At 39.4% G+C, this 11218-nt stretch overlaps 1 pseudogene; it reads left to right on the plus strand.

Moving 5' to 3' along the window:
* Nucleotides 1-9034: 9034 nt before the first annotated feature.
* LOC114081413 (endoplasmic reticulum chaperone BiP pseudogene) lies at nucleotides 9035-10999 on the plus strand (annotated as a pseudogene).
* Nucleotides 11000-11218: the final 219 nt, after the last annotated feature.

Here is an 11218-nt window from a genome sequence, read left to right on the forward strand (position 1 = left end):
GTAATGATGTTTGTCTCATTCCACCATCTTTTCTACCCCATACCCCTCCTCTTCCTTCCCTATCCTGAGCCCAATCAATGTTCCTCCATCCCCAGAGACCCAATTATGTATCAACATTTATTTATCTGAGAGAATTTTGGCCTTTGATTTTGGGGGATTGGCTTACTTCATGATATTCACCAACTCCATCCATTTACCTGTAAATGCCATTATTTTATTCTCTTGTAATGCTAATAGTCCATTGTGTATATATACCACAGTTTTTTAACTATTCATATCTTGAAGGGCTTCAAATTATACCATGAAATAGAAAAGGAGGAAACCCTTCCAAACTCATTCTGTGAAGCTAGTATCACCCTGATACACAAACCAGCCAGAGACACATCAAGGAAAGAAAATTTCAGATCCATATCTAACCGAGGAACATAGATGCAAAAATTCTCAATAAAATTCTGGCAAATAACATACAAAAACTTATGGAAAAAAAAAAAAAAAACACAATGCACCATGATCAAGTTGTGTACTCCAGGGATGCAAGGTTGGTTTGACATACAGAAATCAATAAATTTAAATCATCACATCAATAAACTTAAAGAGAAGAATCCTATGATTACATCAATTGATGCAGAGAAAGCATTTGACAAAATACAGTACCTTTTCATGTTCAAAACATTAGAAAAACTAGGGGTAGTAGGAATATACCTCAACATAGTAAAAGCTCTCTATGCAAAACCTAAGGCTAACATCATTCTAAATGAAGAAAAATTGGAAGCATTTCATCTAAAAATTGTTCAACATAATCCTTGCCACTCTAGCCAGAGAAATTAGATGAAAGAAATTCAAGGGAATACAAATAGGAAAAGAAGAACTCAAATTATCATTCTTTGCCAATGACATAATTTTACACTTGGAGGATCCAAAAAACTCCACCAGAAAACTTCTAGAATAATAAATGAATTTGGCAAAGTAGCAGCATATAATATTAATACCCATAAATCAAATGCATTTTTATACATCAGTGATGAATCCTCTGAAAGACAAATAGCAAAACTACCCCATTCACTATATATATATATATATATATATATATATATATATATATATATATATATATATATATATATCACAGTTTTTTTTTACCCATAGATGAATCTAGTATCATCCTGATAGCTAAAACAGGCAGAGACAGATTTCCTTAGATAGTCATAGAAATAACAAGCTGAGAGTGTTTGAAGTAAAACCAGAACAGTGATAGTGGCAATAGAACAGAGAGATGTTCAGGAGAGAGAATCATCTAGGCTAGAAAACTAGCTGTGGGCAGCTGGGAGTGTGGCTAGTGATAGAACACTTGCCTAGCACATGGGAGACACTGGGTTTGATACTCAGCACTGCATAAAAATAAATAAATAAAGGTATTGTGTCCATCTCTACATAAAAATTATTTTTTTAAAAAAATAAAACTAACTGGGCAGTGAGAGAGAAATTGACAGTGATGTTTCTGTTTCCAGTATAAGAAATGGGGAATATATCCCACATACAAAGATGGAGCAATTTTTAGAGGTGTTTTTCTTCCTTCTGCTACTGAGTTCAGTAGTTCCTTCTACTTACATGCATTTTATCCTAAAATAGTACTCTGAAACTCAGTTTGGTGTGTGGTAAGTATCATAATGAAACAAAGGATTCTTTCCCTAGACCCACCAAACTTGACCCTTGACAAACGTTTTGCAGTCTTCTATAGCCCGAGTTTTCTCCACCCTTCTCAAGTCATAGTAAACTACCATTAAGGACATCTATTACACAAATCTCATACACTTTATGTGTTCTTCTTTTCAGGGTTGTAGACCATTCTGAAGAAAACCCGATGAACTCAAAAACTTGGGGGTGGTATTTGGACCCTGTCTGATGAGGCCCAGGCCTACTAACCACTCCTGGTACCATCTCTTCCTCTCTTGTTGCATATGCCAATCAGGCCCTGTTGGTAGAGTTCCTCATTACCAATGCACAGATGATCTTTGATGGGTCCCTAGAGCCACAAAATGTTTCATCTAGTACTGATGTTGTTGCACCTTGGGTGGATAAAAGCCCTCCTACCAAACCCGTATATCAACAGAACATTCCACAAAGTCACAATATTTTTCTACAAAGCAAGTGAGTTTTGACCATTACAGAATTGGATTAAATATGTGATGTTTATGTTAACAAGTTAATAGTCTTTGAACTGTTTGTTTTTGAGATGTGTTTTGCTTTTAGTTTAAAGCTTTTCTTGTATCAATAGGATATCCACAATGCAGATATTGAAATTAAAAATTATGAATTGGCTACATCATTTGAGGAATCAGAATGCAAGCAAAATGCATTGGAATAATGGGATGCATGTCTCATTGGTGAGTGGTCATGTAACATATATCTTTGCATATTTCAAACCTTGCCAAGAAGTCATGATTAAAAACCAAGGTGAGGGCTGGGCTTGCAGCTCAGTGGTAAAACGCTTGCTTTGGCATGTGTGATGCCATGAGTTGGATCCTCAGTACCATATAAAACAAATAAATAAAGATAAAATATTGTGTCCATCTACAATACTCATCCTTTAAAAAAAAAACAAGGTGTATTAAGTTGAGGTAAGTTCAAACTTCAAGGTTTTATTAGTTAACTTTTCTAGCCACTGAGAAAGTTTAATGAATGTTATTTAAATGAATATCATGCTTTGTTTCTTTCTTGTAAAAAGATATCTTGAAATTCATAAATTATTTTTGTTCTCTTTCTGAGATTTGTTTTCACCTTTACTTCTTTGTCATCAATTAAAGTCAAAACAGAAAAAAGCTGGACTCCTGAAACTCAAAAAAATAGACTCCTAAAGTTTTTTGATGTGCCTTACTAGCACATTAAGCACACATGTCTTCCATTTTCTTGGCTACAGTCTTTTTGTTCACTGTTTTTTGATCGCTTTATTTCAGTGAAAGGTTTCTGGTAAGGGGGTTGAAAACCTTTCATTCGCTACTGCTTTAGTAGAACTAAATCCGAATTTTTCAATATATGTTAAATTTGATATATAAAATTAATGAAATATCAATTAGTGTAGCCTGAGAAAGTCTGAAAACAAAGACAGTCCATTACCTCTCTGCAAAGAAAAGCACTGGACTCACTGATTCTATTTATATGATTTGATCTTATTAGCATTTCTGTGCTATGAACCTTGGCCTCCTTTAAGCCATAGCTAACAGTCTGAGGAAGGTAAATAATGCCAAGGGTCATGTCCCTAAATTATCGTTGATTCAGGTTTTGAACCTCATCCTCTCTCATTCATAAATGTAACCTTGTTTCACTGTCCAATGAAATTGGATTCCCAGGTAGGTATAGAAATAACAATGGAGGGAGACCCTCATTGTTATACAAAATTACATATAAGAGGTTGTGAGGGGAATGGGAAAATAAACAAGGAGAGAAATGAATTACAGTGGATGGGGTAGAGAGAGAAGATGGGAGGGGAGGTAGGGGGGATAGTAGAGGATAGGAAAGGTAGCAGAATACAACAGTTACTAATAGGGCATTATGTAAAAATGTGGATGTGAAACCGATGTGATTCTGCAATCTGTATTTGGGGTAAAATTGGGAGTTCATAACCAACTTGAATCTAATGTATGAAATATGATATGTCAAGAGCTTTATAATGTTTTGAACAACCAATAAAAAAAAAGATTAGAAAAAAAAAGAAATGATAAAATAATTCCATATTTATACCTGAACTGAATTGAGATGTTTCTACAACCGTCTTCTATATGCATTTTGAAATTAAGGGTGACAACAATCAAAACAAAATCCATCATAAGAACAAAAAGACAAGTAAAAGAAGAAAAGGGGATTAAATTACAAATTCAGTATAATACACTATGAAAGGGGATATGATAAAAATAGAAATAAATACAAATATACAAGATTCCAAAAAAAAAAGAAATAACAATAAATAATTTTAAAATATTTGAAATTTTCATTACATACCAGGTAATTCTGAGCCTTTTCTTTAGAAGATCATTAACACATGCCAACATAACTCCACATAGGAGTTTGTCTTGACAGAAGAAGGCAAGTAGGGCTAGTGCACTAGGCTTGCCCAGGGCAGAAATGGAGCTGGAGCTGAGCCAGCACCCAGGCAGCTAGAAGTGGTGCTAGAAGTTCTGCAGGACTGTAAATATGTTCTGGTGGTTGCCATACAACCACAATGGCTCAGCTCCCTTCTATCAATGTGGAGAAGGGTCCAGGACAGGAAATCACATGAGCACTGCCTGGGAACCAGGGAAGAGAGGCCAGCAGCCTCAGGTGAAGAAGGAGGTCAGATGAGATGATGACCTGCGATCATCATCAAGTGATGCTGCTGTGCACCTGTCTGCAAACCAATGCCTAAGGATACGGGAGAAAGGCCAGGTGGCAGGGATGAGGACTGTGGGCTATGAACAGGGCTGTTGGAAAGCCATCAGACCAGTGGCAAGGCACACAGTTGTCTGATGTTTCTCAGCAGGGAGACGAGGATAATGGCCAGATGGCTGCACCTTTCTAGCAACAGGAGCTTCTGGGATACATGCAGCAAAGACAGAGTGGGAGATGCTAGGGTTCTAGGTGAGAAAATAGGGACCTTGGGACCAGATGAGAGGAGAAAGAGAAGGAGGTAAATCTGGAGTCTCCAGGACCAGTAGCACAATGGCAATTTTGACAACTCTTCAACCTTCCTTTGTCCAGAGGATGTTACCATTTATTAGTGGATCAGCTGGGAGAGCATCCAAGTCCTCTCTGGTGTGTTGCCCTCAGTATGGAAAGAATGTATCTGGGAGGCAGATTGATTGACAGAAAAAATCCTTGGGATTCAGGACATGGCTTTGTTTGGTGTACAGAATAGTGTTATTGTTGTAGAGTTACCATTGTCTGCCTATTGAAATCAGGAATGTTCTAACCCAGAAAATAATCATTCATGGATAGTATATTAAAACAAGTTACTGGGCTGGGGATGTGGCTCAAGCAGTAGAGCCCTTGCCTGGAATGCGTGCGGCCCGGGTTTGATCCTCAGCACCACATACAAATGCAGATGTTGTGTCTTCCAATAACTAAACAATAAATATTAAAAAAATCTCTCTCTCTCCCTCTCTCTCTCTCTCACACACTCTCTCTTAAAAAATTTAAAAAAACCAAGTTACTTCAGGAAGTGTTCTTTTTTTAATTTTATATGCTTTCTAGCTAATTGTTCTATTGATTTAGATAAATTTTAAAAAGTAATTCTTTAATTCAAAATGAGCCTTTAATAGTGTATGGATTTTTAATTCGTCTGCATAGATGACTGAGAATATCATGTAGGAAAAAACATGTAAGACTATATTTTTTGAGAGAGTGCCCATTTATAAATAACCACACTTCCTTATTAACCAAGCTCCATGAAGTTAAAAAAAAAAAAAAAAAAAAAAAAAAAAAAAAAAAAAAAAAAAACTCTTCTTTTTCAGATAACAAACAACTTGAATCATCATCCCAAAAGATGGATGATATGTGTAAAACCACAAAACCACTTAGTCTGAAATCTGATGTGACAACAAATGATATACAGAGGCCTATGCCAAGAACCAAGATCAGACATTTCCATTTGCCTATAGATAGTTTCCATATTGCAAGCTCTCCTAATGAGAGAAACAGCAGAAATGTGGGAAATGTGAATTCAGACAAGTTTTGCCAGAATCTTACTTTTGAAGTACTTAATAGAAAAGATACCCCTACTACTGCTGGTTTCCAATTTAATGGCTTTGATAAGCAGATTCCACAAAAAACTTAGGAACAACGATGTGAACCAAAGAACTTAACTGGCATGAGTGCAGTGATTGTGCCAAGTGCACGCCAGGAAAAAGTCACAATGAGCTTCAGGGTTAGTGGTGACCATTCCAGCGATGCCACACAGCCCAACACACCAGCCAGTTCAGCAAGAGAGGCACCAGTGAGACATTCCTCTCATTCTCACCATCTTGCTCCTTCAAGAGCATCCAGAATATTGCAGACCCTTCTTGGGACCACATTTTACAAACCACCTACTCTGACCAGCAAAGTCAGGGGGACTGAGGAGAGACCAGCTTCATCTTCAGCAGGAGTGCCTCCTAGCACAGCTCTTACTCCCCTGAGTCATGTGGAGAAATCTTTTCCAGAGGCAGACAGCACATCAGCTTATGCTTTGAAGCCAGCTGCTGAACCTAAAGAGAACTGTGAGGAGGTTGGCCTGCCTGACATGAATCCAATGTGCCAAGGACTCAGGCTAAAACAAATGGAAGAGTTACAAGACCTTGAAATTGAACTGCCACAGTTTGTGTAGGGTTGTCAAAATTCAGTTTTTCTTTTTCTTGTTTCATTTTTTTTGGTATTGTGTTTATTTTAGGAAAGAATGTTGTGACAGAACCCTTTTGTGTAGGATGGCCAAAGTGTGTATTTTGCCTTTTGGCCTTGTATTGTGTTTGCTAGTCATATAGAATGGTAGTGTTTTAGTCATATAGAGTGATAGTGCCTCACTGGTATTGTCTTTAAATTCTGTGTTTTTGAAGTTGTGCATAAAATAAGTATTATAATTTTAAATTTCAAATGATTTTCTCTATAAAATGATCCATGTAAATGTATCCTTAATATATGGTATTATTCTCAACAAATAGGGGCAGTAGGGGAAAATGAGTTTTATTTTGGAGCAAATCTGGTGCTGATTCATAAAATGTTTCTGAATGCAAGTACCTGAAAAATGTTGATTGGGTATGAATATATTTCTTCCCACATAATGTTCTAGTGCATCTTTGACCATTGTGATGTTATACTATGTATGGAAGCATTGGCAATTCACTTAACTTTTTAATATTTACATAGTGGCCAAAATGCTTGTGAATCTATATTTAACTACTTGACAATTTTGACATATGGTAGTCAATACAATTGTAGAAATGAAATGCACTTCAATACTAAAAGTTTGAGACATTGGCAGAGAGAACACAGATGGACAGTGCCGCAGCCTGGCTGGCTGGGCAAAGTAATCGGGGGGTGACGAGCAACTTGTGTAGATTGATACAGCAGGATTGGAAGCCATTTATTGTAGGACAGGAGCAGTATTTATACATTCCACACAGCTTATCTAATTAACATAAACTAGATACAGCAGTCAACCAATAAGGAATCTCCACACTTAATGGCATTAACATAAACTAGATACAGCAGTCAACCAATAAGGTATCTCCACACTTAATGGCTCGCTGGAGTTACTTCACAAACCACTCCCTCTGGCATTTTGCCAGGCGCCATCCAGACTTGTTTACAGACCCTAACAATTCCCCCTTTTGTTTAATTTAAATAACGACCATAGTGGTTTTTACATAAACACCATAAATAATCTGCTACAAGCAGAAGGGGAGGATACAAAATGCCACAATACCAAGCCAATTGATGGCTCCATGCAAGAAGCCCTTGGAAAAATTATACCAGCAATGACACGATTAGCAAAGATACTGAGTTACAATTTGTTGTAGATTACAGTTTGTTGTCTCAGTCCAGGTAAAGCAGTGTCTCAATAGATTAACTCACAGTCCAGGTAAATCACAGTCCAGGTAAGTTCTGCAGGCAGCTAGCTTAAATCACAGTCCAGGAAAGTTCTGCAGGCAGCTAGCCTAAGCTGTAGCAGCAGAAACAGCAACAGCTCCGAAGTCTCTGTTTCTCAGCCAAAGTTTTGTCTGGTTCTCAGCAACACTGGAAATTCTTCCACCTTCGTCTTCACTGGCACTGGGACAAAGGCAGGAACTCTGGATGGCTAAAGAAAATCCTGTAGTATTCCAGCAGGCACTAAGGAAACAACCTTCTGAACAATTTAATACATTATCTCAAGGTTTTTTTTACATTAGAAATAGGCCTTAATGGCGCTCATTACTCATCAGCCTCCAGGTGTGGGAGAACCATTGTAGCTTAGTTATTGGCATTGAAAATGACCAAACATCAGGGACACCAGTAGCATCTTCTGCTGGCTGTCGCGTCCCGGCAGCCCCAGATGGCCCTGGGGAGTATCCTGGACTCAAACTGCTACTGGGCACAGGTTTGGATTTGGGCTCTTGCAGTGGCGTCTCTCTCCCCGGGGCAGGGGGCAGGGAAGAGCCGGTTGCCGCCGCTTGGAAAGCCCTTGCTGTGCCTTGACCAGCTCACGCACGTGGCAGCCGCCGGCCGATTCACGCACCCTGTGGTAACGAAAAGTATTCAGTAATAGCCTTTTGCTGCAACTTTTTTCCTGATAATCCTTCTTCTTGTGAACTCTCTTTTTCTTTCTGACTAGAGTTCCTGGGCTTCCATCAACACATGCCCTAACTATTCTTGGTTCCACTGGGGTGCCTCTTTCCCTTATCAATTTACTTCTCACCCCTTCCATATTTTCATCACAAAGACAATACAACATTTCAAGACAAAACAAGACACAAACATACTGCATCAATCTTCTCCATTTTCTCAAAATGGCCATTTTCCCTCTCACCCTATCTGCCTAGGGACGAGCAGATTGCTCCCATCCTATCTATGGACGGGCAGCTTTTTTTTTTTTTTTTGTCACTTACCCCCCGAGTGTCCCGGGGCTCCCTGTAATGGGCCAACATCTGCTGCAGCATGGCTGGCTGGGCAAAATAGCCAGGGGGTGATGAGGAACTTGTGCAGATTGATACAGCAGGAGTGGAAGCTGTTTATTGTAGGACAGGAGCAGTATTTATACATTCCACACAGCTTATCTAATTAACATAAACTAGATACAGCAATCAACCAATAAGGAATCTCCACACTTAATGGCTCGCTGGAGTTACTTCACAAACCACTCCCTCTGGCATTTTGCCAGGCGCCATCCAGACTTGTTTACAGACCCTAACAGGACAGTGTTGAGGTGTCTCAGTGTGACAGACCCATAACCTCATTGCTCTTAGCTGCAGCCTGTTGCTAGATTGCCTGTGTCTTCTGGCTGTCTGCTTTTCTGGCTGCTGAACGAGAGCAAGTGGCCAACAGCTATGGCAAGATGAAGCTCTCTCTGGTAGCTGGGGTGCTGCACAGCAGCCCTGGCTGAGGATGAGGACATGAAGGAGGACATGGGTACCGTGGTTGGCATCGACCTGGGGACCACTTATTGCTGCATCAGGGTGTTCAAGAATGGCCACGTGGAGATCATCTCCAATCATCAGGGCAACCTCATCATGCCATATTATGTGACCTTCACCCCTGTAGGGGAATGTCTGATCAGTGATACATCCAAGAATCAGCTCACGTTCAATCCTGAGAACACAGTCTTTGACACCAAGGGGCTCTCGTCCACACTTGGAATGACCTGTCTGTGTAGCAAGACATCAAGTTCTTGCCTTTCAAGGTGGTTGAAAAAAAAAAAAAAAAAAAAAAAAAAAAAAAACTAAACCATACATTCAGGTTGATATTGGAGGTGGGAAAACTAAGACATTTGCTCCACAAGAAATTTCTGCTATGGTTCTCACTAAAATGAAAGAGACTGCTGAGGCTTATTTGGGAAAGAAGTTTACCCATGCAGTTGTTGCTGTACCAGCCTATTTTAATGATGCCAGTAGCAAGCAACCAAAGATGCTGGAACTATTGCTGTCCTGAATGTTATGAGGATCATCAATGAGCCTACAGCAGCTGCTATTACTTATGGCCTGGATAAGAGGGAGGGAGAGAAGAACATCCTGGTGTTTGATCTGGGTGGTGGAACCTTTGATGTGCTTCTTCTCACCATTGACAATGGTGTCTTTGAAGTCATGGTCACTAATACTGATACTCATGGGGTGGAGAAGACTTCAACCAGCATGTTATGGATCAAACTGTACAAAAAGAAGACTGGCAAAGATGTTAGGAAAGACAACAAAGCTGTGCAGGATCTCTGGCATGAAGTAGAAAAGGCCCAGCGGGCCCTGTCTTCTCAACATCAAGGAAGAATTGAAATTGAGTCCTTCTATGAAGGAGAAGACTTTTCTGAAACCCTGACTTAGGCAAAATTTGAAGAGGTAAACATGGACCTGTTTCAGTCTACCATGAAGTCTGTTCAGAAAGTACTGGAGGATTCTGACTTGTAGAAGTCTGATGTTGATGAGATTGTTCTTGTGTGTGGCTCTACTCAAATTCCAAAGATTCTGCAACTTGTTAAAGAGTTCTTCAATGGCAAGGAGTCGTCCTGTGGCATAAACCCAGATGAGGCTGATGTATATGGTGCCACTGTCCAGGCTGGTGTGCTCTCCAGTGATCAAGATACAGGAGACCTAGTACTGCTCGAAGTATGTCCCCTGACACTTGGTATTGAAACTGTGGGAGGTGTCATGACCAAGCTGATACCAAGGAATAATGTGGTACCCACCAAGAAGTCTCAGATGTTTTCTACAGTTTCTGATAATCAACCTACTATTCCAATGAAGGTCTATGAAGGTAAATAACCCCTGACAAAAGACAAACACCTTCTGAGTACATTTTATCTCACTGGAATTCCTTCTGCTCCACAGGGGGTCCCTCAGATTGAAGTCACTTTTGAGATAGATGTGAATGGTATTCTTTGGGTGACAGCTGAAGACAAGTGTACAGGGAACAAAATTAAGATTACAATTACCAATGACCAAAATCGACTGACAACTGAAGAAATTGATGAGAAGTTTGCTGAGGAAGACAAAAGACTCAAGGAGTGCATTGATATTAGGAATGAGTTTGAAAGCTATGCTACTCTCTAAAGAATCAGATTGGAGATACAGAAAAGTTGGGAGGCGAAGTTTCCTCTGAAGATAATGAGACCATTGAAAAAGCTGGAGAGGAAAAGATTGAATGGCTGGAAAGCCATCAAGATGTTGACATTGAAGACTTCAAAGCTAAACAGAAGGAACTAGAAGAAATTGTTCAGCCAATTATCAGCAAACTCTATGGAAGTGCAGACCCTCCCCGGACTGGTGAAGAGGATACAGCAGAAAGAGAAGAGTTGTGGACAATGATCTGCTAGTGCTGTAATATTGTAAATACTGGACTCAGGAACTTTCATTAGGAGACAATTGAGAAAACTTAAGTCTCGAATGTACTTGGAATTTTCACCTCAGAGTAGAGTTGAAAATGCTATAGCCCAAGTGGCTGTTTACTGCTTTCCATTAGCAGTTGCTCACATGTTTTGGGGTGGAGAGAGAGGAGGAATTGGCTATCTTAAAAACTGGATATAAAAACGTGG

This window comes from Marmota flaviventris, chromosome 10 (assembly GCF_047511675.1).
Source record: "Marmota flaviventris isolate mMarFla1 chromosome 10, mMarFla1.hap1, whole genome shotgun sequence".
NCBI lineage: Eukaryota > Metazoa > Chordata > Mammalia > Rodentia > Sciuridae > Marmota > Marmota flaviventris.